This window comes from Triticum urartu, chromosome 2, assembly GCF_003073215.2.
Source record: "Triticum urartu cultivar G1812 chromosome 2, Tu2.1, whole genome shotgun sequence".
Classification (NCBI taxonomy): domain Eukaryota; kingdom Viridiplantae; phylum Streptophyta; class Magnoliopsida; order Poales; family Poaceae; genus Triticum; species Triticum urartu.
This window is the reverse complement of record NC_053023.1, coordinates 339,353,389-339,367,520: the sequence shown is the minus strand read 5'-3', so window position 1 is coordinate 339,367,520 and position 14,132 is coordinate 339,353,389. Positions and strand designations below refer to the sequence as shown.

Sequence of the window (14,132 nt, the reverse complement as noted above, 5' to 3'; positions counted from 1 at the left end):
CCTTCCAATATATCAATCTTTATGTCTCGACCATTTCAAGACTCCTCGTCATGTCTGTGATCTCATCCGGGACTCCGAACAAACTTCGGTACATCAAATCCCATAACGCATAATACAAATCGTCATTGAACGTTAAGCATGCGGACCCTATGGGTTCGAGAACTATGTAGACATGACCGAGACACATCTCCGGTCAATAACCAATAGCGGAACCTGGATGCTCACATTGGCTCCTACATATTCTACAAAGATCTTTATCGGTAAAACCGCATAACAACATATGTTGTTTCCTTTGTCATCGGTATGTTACTTGCCCGAGATTCGATCGTCGGTATCATCATACCTAGTTCAATCTCGTTACCGGCAAGTCTCTTTACTCGTTCCATAATGCATCATCCCGTGACTAACTCTTTATACACATTGCCTGCAAGGCTCATAGTGACGTGCATTACCGAGAGGGCCCAGAGATACCTCTCTGAAACACAGAGTGATAAATCCTAATCTCGATCTATGCCAACTCAACAAATACCATCGGAGACACCTGTAGAACATCTTTATAATCACCCAGTTACGTTGTGATGTTTTATAGCACACAAGGTGTTCCTCCGGTATTCGGGAGTTGCATAATCTCATAGTCAGAGGAACATGTATAAGTCATGATGAAAGCAATAGCAATAAAATTAAACGATCATGTATGCTAAGCTAACGGATGGGTCTTGTCCATCACATCATTCTCTAATGATTTGATCCAGTTCATCAAATGACAACACATTTCTATGGTGAGGAAACTTAACCATCTTTGATTAACGAGCTAGTCAAGTAGAGGCATACTAGGGACACTCTATTTGTCTATGTATTCACACATGTACTAAGTTTCCGGTTAATACAATTCTATCATGAATAGTAAACATTTATCACGATATAAGGAAATATAAATAACAGCTTTATTATTGCCTCTAGGGTATATTTCCTTCAAAATAAACATCCCTCGAGTTATCTAAGTGATATGTGATCCAAATCAACTAACCCATGTTCAATGATCATGTGAGATGGAGTAGTCATCAATGGTGAACATCTCTATGTAGATCATATCTACTATATGACTCACGTTCGACCTTTCGGTCTCTAGTGTTCCAAGACCATGTATGTACATTCTAGGCTCGTCAAGTTTAACCCTAGTATTCTGCGTGTGCAAAACTGTCTTACACCCATTGTATGTGAACGTAGAGTCTATCACACCTGATCATCACGTGGTGCTTTGAAACGACGAACTTTGGCAATGGTGCATATTCGGGGAGAACACTTTTATCTTGAAATTTAGTGAAGGGATCATCTTATAATGCTACCGCTGAATTAAGCAAAATAAGATGCATAAAGGATAAAGATCACATGCAATCAAAATATGTAACATCATCTTGTGCTTTTGATCTCCATCTCCAAAGCATCATCATGATCTCCATCATCACCGTCTCGACACCTTGATCTCCATCGTTGCGTCGGGGTCGTCTCACCAACTATTGCTTCTACAACTATCGCTAACGCATAGTGATAAAGTAAAGCAATTACATAGCGCTTGCACTTCATACAATAAAGAGACAACCCTAAGGCTCCTGCCGGTTGTCAATATTACAGAACATGATCATCTCATACATCAACATATATCACATCATATCTTGACCATATCACATCACAACATGCCCTGCAAAAACAAGTTAGAAGTCCTCTTCTTTGTTGTTGCAAGTTTTACGTGGATGCTACGGGCTTCTAGCAAGAACCGTTCTTACCTATGCAAAAACCACAACGGTGATTCATCAAGTTTGTTGTTTTAACCTTCTACAACGACCGGCCATAGTCAAATTTGATTCAACTAAAGTAGGAGAAACAGACACCCGCCAGCCACCTTTATGCAAAACTAGTTGCATGTCTGTCGGTGGAACCGGTCTCATGTGAGTGGACATGTAAGGTTGGTCCGGGCCGATTCATCCCACAATACCACCGAATCAAAAGACGTTGGTGGTAAGCAGTATGACTATCACCGCCCACAACGCTTTGTGTTCTACTCGTGCATATCATCTACGCATAGACCTGACTCGGATGCCACTGTTGGCAAACGTTGCATGGAAAACAAAGAAAATTCTACGCACACGCAAGATATATCCATGGAGATGCATAGCAACGAGAGGGGAGAGTGTGTCTATGTACCCTCGTAGACTATAAGCGGAAGTGTTTGTTAACGCGATTGATGTAGTCGAACTTCTTCGCGCTCCAACCGATCAAGTACCGTACGTACGACACCTCCGCATTCTGCACACGTTCAGCTCCGTGACGTCATCCGCCTTCTTGATCCAGCAAGACGGCGAGGTAGTGGATGAGTTCCGGCAGCACGACGGCGTGGTGACGGTGATGGTGAAGTGATCTCCGCAGGGCTTCGCCTAAGCACTACGAAAATATGACCGAGGGTGTAAACGGTGGAGGGGGGACGCCGCACACGGCTAAGCAATTGTTCTGGTTGTGCTAGGTGCCCCTTCCCACATATATATAGGTGGGGGAGAGGGGGGAGGCTAAGGTGCACCCCAAGTAGGTCCGAATCTTACTTGGGAACTTCCCCAAGCCCCCCTCCATATATGAGTGCGAGAGGAAGGAATGAGGAGGAGGCCCCCCTTTCCTTTCTCTCACAAGGAGGGAAAGGCATGAGGGGCCACCCCTCCCCTTTCCTTCCCCTAGGGTCGGCCGGCCATGTAGAGGGGCACACTAGCCCCCTAGTGGGCTGGTTTGTCCCCTCCTTTGGCCCATTAAGCCCATACACTTATCGGGGGTGTTCGGAACCCCTTCGGGTGACCCGATGACTACCTGGTGCATCCCGAAACTCTTCCGGTGTCCGAATATCATCGTCCTATATATCAATCTTTACCTCTCGACCATTTTGAGACTCGTTGTCATGTCCGTGATTTCATCGGGAACTCCGAACAACATTCGGTCACCAAATCACATAACATTATATCGTCAACAAACGTTAAGCGTGAGGACCCTACGGGTTTGAAAACTATGTAGACATGACCGAGACACCTCTCCGGTCAATAACCAATAGCAGAACCTGGATGCCCATATTGGCTCCTACATATTCTACGAATATCTTTATCAGTCGAACCTTATGACAACATACGTAATTCTCTTTGTCCATCGGTATGTTACTTGCCCGAGATTTGATCGTCAGTAACTTCATACCTAGTTCAATCTCGTTACTGGCAAGTCTCTTTACTCGTTCCGTAATACATCACCTCATAACTAACTCCTTAGTCATTTTCTTGCAAGCTTATGATGTTATTACTGAGAGGGCCCAGATATACCTCTCCGATACTCGGAGTGACAAATCCTAATCTCGATCTATGCCAACTCAACAAACACCTTCGGAGATACCTGTAGAGCATCTTTATGATCACCCAGTTACGTTGTGACGTTTGATAGCACACAAGGTATTCCTCCGGTATCTGGGAGTTGCATAATCTCATAGTCAAAGGGATATGTATTTGACATGAAGAAAGCAATAGCAATAAACTGAATGATCAATATGCTGAGCTAACAGATGGGTCTTGTCCATCACATCATTCTCCTAATGATGTGATCTCGTTATCAAATGATAACTCATGTCTATGGTTAGGAAACCTTAACCATCTTTGATCAACGAGCTAGTCTAGTAGAGGCTCACTAGGGACACGGTATTTGTTTATGTATCCACACATGTATTTAAGTTTCCAGTCAATACAATTTTAGCATGAATAATAAACCTTTCTTATGATTAAGGAAATATAATAATAACCATTAGGGCATATTTCCATCACTCTTCCGTTTGGTCCTTGTACTTGGTGTCCTCGACATCTTGTCCATTAGATGTAGTTGCTCCGTGACTTCCCTCCAAGTACCTAATCACACACAAGGTCTCCGCTTGAGGTAGTAGCCATGTCTCACATATGGAAGGTGGTAGTTCAGAGAGGAGCGAGTTCACCTTAGTTTCGATAGCCCTTGCTCGAGCTCTAGTCATTGGTCCATGTTGTGTCGTGAGAGACGTAGGTAGGCCCATGGGGATGACTGTATGATGCTACGCATCACTACCACCCTTCCATGAGCTCACCCAAGGACAGATATATGGACAATACCATATGAAACAATGCAACATCCTTCCATTATGAACTGGAAAGACTAGAGGTCCGGTCTGAACAGAGGGAGGAGGCTCTTTGTTTCATCGAGATCCAGGAATTCATACTTTACATGGTCTATCACCCATCCCACTACCACCCTCACTTTTTCATGATCAGATGCATTATTTTGGATCATAATGTACATAACAACTAATCCTCATTTTGTTCATGCACAAAAAGAATTATAGGTCATTTTGAATAGTGCAAGATGGCTCGTCAGCGCGATCAACTTACCTTGAAAGTTGTTTCCCCGTTCTGTCCCGGATGTTGTACCCTTAAAATGGACACAATTTGGCCATACAAACTCCTTTTGAGTTGCATGACCAGCCAAAACAATGGCAACAAAAAGTTGTATGCGTCCATCACCCACTTCGTCGCTTTTAACAACATTTTGGAGACCAGATCTGTCTTGCAAAATTGAGTTATGGGTGATTTTATCTTTGGTGTGTACTGCCACCCTCTACCCTCCTCTATGTGTTGAATCCTACTGTCAAATGAGTTGTTGATTTGCAGTCATATCGTAATGTGGTTGAGCTTGTACATCTTGATTCTAAGGCTGAACGTCAACTGCAAGAAGATTCGAAGCAAAATAGAACTACATCTTTTACAGCTCAAGCTACATCAAGTGGGAGTAAGTTTGTGCCACAATTTAATGTTGCTCGAGGTATCATGACTAGTTCTGGTGGTGGAAATCAACCCCAAGCACGTGCAGTCACGAGGAGAAATGAGGCATCTAATTCAAAGGAGAATAGCAAACTTCCAGCCCCAAATTCATCTTCCATTGGATCCACGGGGAATACTAGTGAGATACAGTGCTTTACATGTAAGGGACATGGCCACAGGAAGAAAGATTGTCCCAACAAGCATACTATGCTGGTCACAGAGAATGGAGAATATGAGTCTTGTAGTGAACTAGAAGAAGAAACTGAAGATGGTGATGAGAATTATTGTGATTATAAGCAAGGTGCCTTCCATGTTGTCACTAAAGTTTAGAGTGTGCAGATCAAAGAAGCTGAGAATGGACAACGACGCAATATGTTTCAAACAAGAGCCAACGTGCAAGACAAGGTATGCAAGGTTATTGTTGATGGTGGAAGTTGTCACAATCTTATAGTAGAGAAATGTGTGATAAGCTTGGATTGAAGTTGCTGCAACACCCCACTCATATCATATCCAATGGTTGAGTGAATGTGGAGAGTTGAAGGTCACACACATGGTACAAGTGCAATTCAGATTGGAGACTATAATGACAATGTTGAGTGTGATGTTGTGCCCACAGAGGTGTCTCACTTGTCGTTTGGCAGACTGGGAATATGATCTTTCATCTCAACATTGTGGTAGAACCAATCAATACACCATCAAGTGGAAAGGAAAAGATTTGGTGCTAAGACCCATGACACCACAACAAATTATGGCCGACGACATGCAAAAAGTTTCTGAACTAAAAGTAGTGAGTAAGAAAGAGGGAGAGAAAAGGAAGGGGAGAGATATATATATATCCACAAATCGGTGAGTGAGTGCCATAAGCCAAAACTGATAGATAAAATAAAATAGGGGGATAGAACTTGATCATGTTGACCACAAAATCAGAACTGGGAGATGTGAGGCCCAAGCCAAATCAAGTGGCCGTTGTACTTGTGTACAAAGACGCTTTGCTTTCAGCTAACGACTTAACTTGTCTCCTGGTGTTGTTAGTGATGTCTAGTAGGATTCAAGGATGTTTTTTGGAGGAAGTACCCGCTGGTCTACCTCCCTTGTGTGGCATAGAACATCAGATTGACCTCACTCTAGGAGCAACACTTCTGAATCAACCTCCCTACCGCACCAATTCTGAAGAAACAAAGGAGATAGAAAGGCGGGTAGAAGAACTTTTAAAGAAAGGTTATGTTTGCGAAAGTTTAAGTCCTTGGGCTATACCTGTGATTTTGGTACCTAACAAAGATGCAATATGGCGAACGGTAATGGATTGTAGGCCTATCGATATTATAACTATTAGGTAGTGTCATCCTATTCCTAGGTTAGATGATATGCTTGATGAATTGTGTGGCTCTGCTGTTTTCTCTAAAATTGATTTGAGGAGTGGATACCGTCAGATTAGGATGAAAGGAGATGAATGGAAAACTGCTTTCAAAACAAAATTTGGGTTGTGTGAGTGGTTACTTATGCCTTTTGGGTCAACTAATGCACCAAGTACATTCATGAGATCGATGAACCATGTTTTGAGAGCTTACATTGGCAAATTTGTTGTTGTCACTTTGATGACATCCTAATCTATAGCTGATCCAGCGAGGGACATATTGAACATCTAAAACATGTGTTGAATGTGCTAAGGAAAGAAAAAAAATATGCTAACATTGAGAAGTGCTCCTTTTGCACAAACAAGGATGTTTTTCTTGGCTATGTTATTTGAGGACAGGGAATTGAAGTGGATGAATCTAAGGTGGAAGCTATCAAGAATTGGCGAACTCTGGTGAATGGAAGCCAAGTGAGAAGTTTTCATGGCCTTGCTGGTTTCTACAGGAGGTTTGTGAAAGATTTTAATATAATTGTTGCACCTTTGAATGAATTGAGAAAGGAATTTCTTTTAAATGGGTTGCACCACAAGAATAAGCATTTCTTGAGCTTAAGAAACAATTAACTGAAGCACCTTTGTTGATTTTACTGAATCACTAAAACTTTTGAGATAGAATGTGATGCTAGCGGAATAGGTGTTGGAGGTGTCTTAATGAAAGAACGAAAACCAATAGCATATTTGATATGAAGTATCCTTCGGTCATCCCCATGGACACCATACAGACTCGTCAAGCACCAAGTCAACTCGTAACAAGATATTGTGCATGTTCCATTGAAAGCGAGGTGAACTTACTCCTTTTTGAGCTTGACATGAATATGGATGAGACTTGGTTACTACCTCACCATGGAACCTTGTGCATCATTAGTATGAGGACGACCCCCAGCAAGGAGCTAAGGAGCCTCGCCAAGTCTAAGAAGAAGGACGAGAAGGTTGCACAAAAGATGTAGACCGGGAACATGAAGAAGACACACCCATTCGACCCCGTGTGCAATGCCCGTGTTGGACCCCATCTGCATGGCCTATCTAGAGAGTTTCTCGATACCCCATGTGCACGAGCTTCCAGGACCCCGTGCACACCGACCCCTCCATTGTAGTTACTGGCTAACTCATGCGCATATGCATGTACCATGCCCACGGGGCCCACTTAGCCCATGCGCACGGGCTCTCCTACAAGATGACTAGGATTTGTCTCTTTTGCCCCTCCACTTCGTCCCTCACCTCTATCCACCTATATATTCGTACCTAGATCATTTGTTAGGGTTACCAAAGTATATGAGATCATTTGAGAGAGCTTTACTCTTTATACCTCCATCTTGAGGATCAAGACCTCCTAAGGGAGAAGGATCCCCATCATAGGATCATCAAGACCTCCTAAGGGAGAAGGGTCTACCTAAATCATCAAGACCTCATCTCCTTTAGATTTGAGAAGAACCTTACCTTTGGGCTATTTTCCCTTGATTGTTCATGTTATGCTTGTGCATCTCATGTAGGCTATTCTAGTGGATGTGTGATTTGTGTTTTGTTTGAGCGATTTGTTGCGCTTCCCCTTTTCCCCTTCCAAGTGTGAAAAGATCATGAACTAGGGTTCCATCGTACAACAATATTTTAGTGAGAAGCTGAGTGGTGCACAACTGAATTATTCTATTTATGATAAATACGTATATGCTTTGGTTAGAGTCCTTGAAACATGGCAACACTACTTATGGCCTAAGGAATTTATTGTACATTATGATCATGGGGCTTTGAAACATTTGAAAGGCCAAGCTAAGCTGAATCGTGGGCATGCTAAATGGGTAGGATTCATTGAAACTTTCGCATATGTTGTGAAGTACAAGAGAGGAAAGGAAAACATGGTTGATGATGCTTTGTCTCGTAGGCATGTTCTTTTGACACAATTAGAAATGAAGGTACCAGGACTTGAGAGCTTAAAAGAATTGTATTGCACTGATCATATATTTTTAGAACCATATGCGAAATGTAAAGATGGGAAATGTTGGGATAAATACCATGTCATGATGGGTTCCTCTTTAGAGGTAACAAATTGTTTATTCCAGATTCGTCACTTAGGCCCTTATTTTTGCAGCAATCTCACGCAGGAGGATTAATGGGACACTTTAGTGGTGAGAAGACCTATGAGCTATTAGTTGATCAATTTTATTGGCTATGAGGAAGGACGTTAAGAGAATTGTGCAGCGATGCATCACATGCCATAAAGCTAAGTCTAAGTTGAATCCCCATGGCTTATAAATTCCCCTACCTCTTCCAAATGCTCCTTGGGAAGATATTAGCATGGATTTTGTTTTAGGACTGCCAAGGACTAAGAGGGGGAGGGATTCAATTTTTTTGTGGTTGATAGGTTCTAAAAAATGGCACATTTCATTCCGTGTCACAAGAACGACGATGCTTCACATGTTGATTTGTTTTTCAAGGAGGTTGTTCGCTTGCATGGAATACCGAGGACTATTGTTTCAGATCGTGATGTGAAGTTCATGAGTTACTTTGGAAAACATTATGGGTAAAGTTGGGAACCAAGATGTTGTTTTCAACATGTCACCCACAAACCGATGGGCAAACAGAGGTAGTGAACCACACCCTCTCAGCCTTGTTGCAGATAATGATCAAGAAGAATTTGAAGGAGTGGGAAGAGTGTTTATTGGGCGTGGAGTTTGCTTACAACAGAGAAGTTCACTCTACCACGATCATGTGCCCATTTGAGGTGGTATATGGATTCAAAACACTTGCACCAATCAACTTGTTGCCACTGCCATTACAAGATAGATGTAACATGGACACTTCAAAGCATGATGTATATGTGAAGAAGGCAAGAAGCTTCATTAGAAGAATAGAAAATAGATAGAAAAGAAGTCCAAGTACTATGCAGCTAAGGCAAACAAAAACCAGAAGGTGACTTTTGAGCCTGATGGTCTGGTTTGGATACATTTGCGCAAAGATCAGTTCCCAGAGGAGCGCAAATCCAAGCTAATACCTCGTGGACATAGACCATTCAAAGTCTTGGCCAAGATCAATGGCAATGCTTACAAGATTGAGCTTCCTCGAGACTATGTTGTGAGTGCAACATTCAACATTGTTCATTTGTCTCCATGCTTCAATCAAGAGGGTCAAGAGTCAAGGATGACTCCTTTTGAAGAGAGGGAGGATGATGAGGACATCCCAGGTTCACCTCGTTTATCACCTTCTCCTCATGATAAATCTCAACTATCAAATGAAGCTTCTACAAAGAAGATCTATTTGGGTCCCATGATAAGAGCCGTGCCAAACAAATAGAACAGAGGTGAATGCGCTCCTAGCTGATCATTATTCAAAACTATCTATGAGACCTTTATACTGCCCCAATCTTGTGTGCTAATTTTACTCAGGTACAATGTCGAATAAACAAGTTCATCTCATGAAGAAACCAGTTTTGAAGCTCAACAAGTTTGAAGAGAACAAGTTTCAACTCTGATGTAAACCAAGTTTTAGTGACAAGGGCAACTAGTTACACCCCAAGGAAGAACAACAAGCCATTTCGGTAATCTATTGTTGCATGCACATTTCCAGAATTCGTCCCAGAACTTGTTGCACCATGCCACATAAATATATGAGTATCCAACATGTGTGGGAGTACAAAATGGATAGCATATGAAGTCTACTTTCAGGAAAATCAAACAGTGCATCATTTGAAATCATGAGTCAATGGATATGAGAGTACCAATGCAAGTTGTCGAGAGCATTAATTGTTGCGCGAGACTCCATGTGTTTGTTGCCCTGCCCGGCTGGTTAGCATGCTTTTAGCCCCTCCTTTGAACTGTTTTCACACCTAAACTAAGAGGGTTGTTCCTAATATAAATACCCCTTCCCTCACATCAGCCACAACTCTTTGGCAATTTTATTTCAGCATAGGTTAGCTAAGTGCAACCATAATCTTAATAGTAGTCGTTGAGGCGGCGACCAGTTCGTGCTTCCAACTTTGTGCGTGGATTAAAAACTAAGAGTGGTTGGACGAATTTCGTGCGTGGAGTAAAAACTAAGAGTGGTTGGACGAATATTTATTGTCGTGTTGCATATGCAATAGTTGTTTGTTGCTGTGTTGCATATGCAATAGTTGGCTTCGGTCTTGTCAGGTTACACTAGTTAGGCATTACCTATTCACTGTTGACTGGGATCAAGGGGGAACGACTAGCATAGAAGATGGGCTTGTGGTGAAAAATAGAAAAAATGGTTCTGGACCATTGGATTGCAAATAGACGGTACAGGTTATGATGAAACCACCTGTGCGCACTATTAGCAAAAAGGACCCTCGCCCATGGTTAATTTGCTTCAGATATCCTTAACCTCCAAACCTGATCTCTCACTGCTAGGGATGCAAATGGAGTGGAAACTTTCCGTTTTTCCGGAGGAAAGATGGAAACGGAGAGGAAATGTGAAAAACGAAAACAGAAATTTGCAAAACGGAAGTGAAAATGAAATTTTTATGCGGAAACGGAAACAAAAATGGAACGGTGTTTTACGGTGGAACATGCATGAAAACGGAACTTTCCGTTTCCGTGAATATGAAATTTCTGTTTTTACTATAGACCTATGACTACTTTGTAGTCCAATCACCAAAGAGAACACAGTGACACAATTAGTAGAATTGATCTGAGGCCTAGCTTCTACTACCACACATGTACTTAGCTTGACCCTATACGCAATTGTCCAGTACAACTAAAATACTACGCTAAGTTGCTAACATAATGATATTATTTTGTAGCCATGTTAATAACTCATTAAATTTATTTGTTTTTTGTGTATTTTTCTATAATTCAAGGGGTTTTTTAAGTTTCGATCAATGCCCATTTCTATTTCCGTATCCATTTTGTATTTGCTCCGTGTCTGTTTCCGGTAGTATCTATTTCCGTATTCATTTATGAGGTTTCCCTATTCATTTCCGCTTCTACAAAAAATGTAAAAACAAATATAATAACACTTAGTTCCGTCCGTTTCCGTTCCATTTTCATCCCTACTCACTCCCAAGGAGAGTGGCAGACGGTGGCGGCGGCCCAGATCCGCGTCCTCTCTCGAGCAACTCGACTGCGGCAAGTCGGTGTTGGCATCCTCGCCTCCTCCCCATCTCTGGCTCTAGGAGCAGCTCGCAGGTATACTCCCTTGAGATCCGTACTCCCTTACTCCTACCACTCATGATCCGGATCCAGCAGTAGCTCGCCGGTGGCGGGCTCCTAAACTCCTTCCCCTCTCAAGTTCAACAGCAAGGTACACTGCTCCCACTCCCCTCCCCCAAATCTCTCCTCCAAATTTGTATATGTAATGGCCGCTAGCTACAAATCTCACCATGTTCGTGTTCTATCTAATATGCAACTCTCTAGTGTGCCTGTCAGAATTCCTGCACTAAATTTATTTCACAACCAATAATTAAAAACAGCTAGTTGTGCGTTCTGTACTAATTGCAGGAGATGGCTGGTGTACTAATTAATCTATCTCATTGTGTGCCAGCTAGAGATCCCACAATACAAGATTTTAATTTATGCTGGTTTGCCATGCTTGAGTCTTCAGGTATGCTGGTTTGCCATGCTCTAGGTTAGATCTATCAATTTGGATGAAATTAGAGAAACACTACAATCAACCAGATGACCTTTTTCGTGTTCCATCATATAAGAAGCTGGAGCTCTAGAAGCATGAACCACTATATGAAATTGTAGATAGCATTATTAGTGACTCATTCTAGTTGTTGCAATAAGAAAAAACGCATTTGGTTATTTTCAGTACCTCTGGAGATGCCTCATACCTGTTAGAATATAGATGAAAAGACCGGAGTATCCTTTTTGGGAATAAAAGATCATTCAATGGGTAAGTATCTTCCTGCTGGATCTATGGGGGATTGTTCTTATTCCCCATCATTATGCATGTGATGGCACATACATGAACATAATGTATTTGTAATCTGTTGTGAATCCTACGTGACCATGGTCGAGAGTTGTTTCAGAATTCTTACTGAATTGTAAACCAACTAAATCGTGCTCATTCTACACATAAAAAGGTGTCACCAGGTGCTAATCTCGACGATGAATATGTGAAGACTAATGAGTTGTGATTCTCCTTTTTATTTATTTTGTCCGCTTGTATCTCAAACAAATGATGTGACTAATCTAAAAGATAGTAGAGCTTACAAGCAGTTCATCTCAGCCTTAAAAGAATTTATCATTTATCGAAACAAAACTGCAAATATTTGCACCAAGAATAGTTTTGTCATTCTCAAGTGATATTTCTGATAATAAATGATGTGACTAATCTGGAAGACAGTAGAGCTTACAAGCAGTTCATCTCGGCCTTAAAAGAAATTATCATTTGACCTGCCGGCTGTCTGTTGTGACCTCTCAGTTTCATGATTAACTGGACCAGAGATTTGTTCCTGCGAGTCAAATGCATTGTTGATGCATATTCCGTCGATTAGCTCACAAGTAAATATTTGAAGTATGAATGTATGACACTTACATGATCTTGTGCTCAAACTGACTTGTATTTGCTTCAGTGTGGTCCTTCCCAGCAAGAAGCACTACAACTGGAGGTAGAAGCTAGAGCTCTTTTTTCATGTACGTCAAGAAACCAAAAGTTGATGCAAATTTTGACAGCAATGTGTGTTCAGGAGTGATCACCTTCATACTCGGTCTTGTTGGTCATGGACTAAAAATTATCATGTTATGTTATGTGTAAACTTGATATGTATGTATATCTGTGGTGTGCCTGAGATGCTCCAGTTTGGCATGCACTACGAATTTTGTGCCTAGGATGGTCCACTGACTCAAATATTTGTGCTTGGGGTGACTAGAAATGATCATGTCATGTATAACTTGATATGTATGCCTGGGATGCTCCAGTTTGACAAGTACGAAAAGAAGTTCTGCCTAGGATGTTCAAGTTGCTCCAATACTTGTGCTTGTGATGGTCCATTTTGAAATGTACTCATATTTGTGCTGAGATCGTCCAGTTTGACATTGACATGTACGCGAAATATTTGTGCATGGGATTGTCCAGCTTGACATGTACTGACCAACAGATTTTCTTGCATAATTAGTGATATAATAAAAGCCAGCATTTTCTACTTAAATATACATGCAGTACATCTGTGCAAAGAGGGGCATCAGCTGTGAAGATTTTTTTTTTCAGAGTACGCCAATGGCGTACCATATCTCTACTCCTAATGTCTCAGTTGGTAGTCTCCGTTCCGGATTTATTTTCGTCCCACCTATCATGATTTTTTTGTACCTACTCCCACCTAACGCTGAGACGCGTAGAACCAAAAAAAACTCCTGCCGAGTCCCCCACCCGCCTCCACGCCCTCGCACCATGAGTGAAAAACCATCCACGAAGCGAAACAAATAAAATCTACGAAAATTAACCAGCGAAAAAAAACCTACGAAAATTAACCAGCGAAAAAAAACCGACAAAAATTAATCAGCGAAAAAAAACACAAACGAATCGCACGCAGGTTCGACGGGGCTTCCCTCGATCTGTTTCCCAGGTCAATCCTCAGGACACCCCAGCGGCGACAGCCCTTCGCCATCGCCGAGATCCGAGGGGAGCCGCCGCCACCGAGGTCCGGGAGGAGCCGCCGCTGCACCGTCTTCCTCCTCTGCCGACCTCCGAGGCGCCCTACTCGTGGGCCGCCGCCGCCTCGCGGAACCCGAGGGTAGGGCAGGGCGTGATCGCGTTGCGGTCGAGGTCCAAGATCGCCGCCATCGACCTCTGAGATCGCCATCCCTCTCTATTTCTGGTTCGCTGGCCTCTCTCCCTTTTCCCAATATCTCTCTTTTGTGTGTGTGCATCGCTGCCGGCGTCCACTACCGGCCGCCTCCGCCGTCGATTGG

General features: G+C 42.4%; 1 long non-coding RNA gene across 1 annotated transcript; it reads left to right on the top strand.

The window, feature by feature from the left end:
- The first annotated feature begins 11,250 nt into the window (after positions 1 to 11,250).
- Positions 11,251 to 13,188, top strand: LOC125537239. The gene is made up of 4 exons (XR_007295711.1): positions 11,251 to 11,520; positions 11,761 to 11,820; positions 12,031 to 12,114; positions 12,797 to 13,188. It is a non-coding gene; the product is annotated as an uncharacterized LOC125537239 (long non-coding RNA).
- The last annotated feature ends 944 nt before the right edge of the window (positions 13,189 to 14,132 follow it).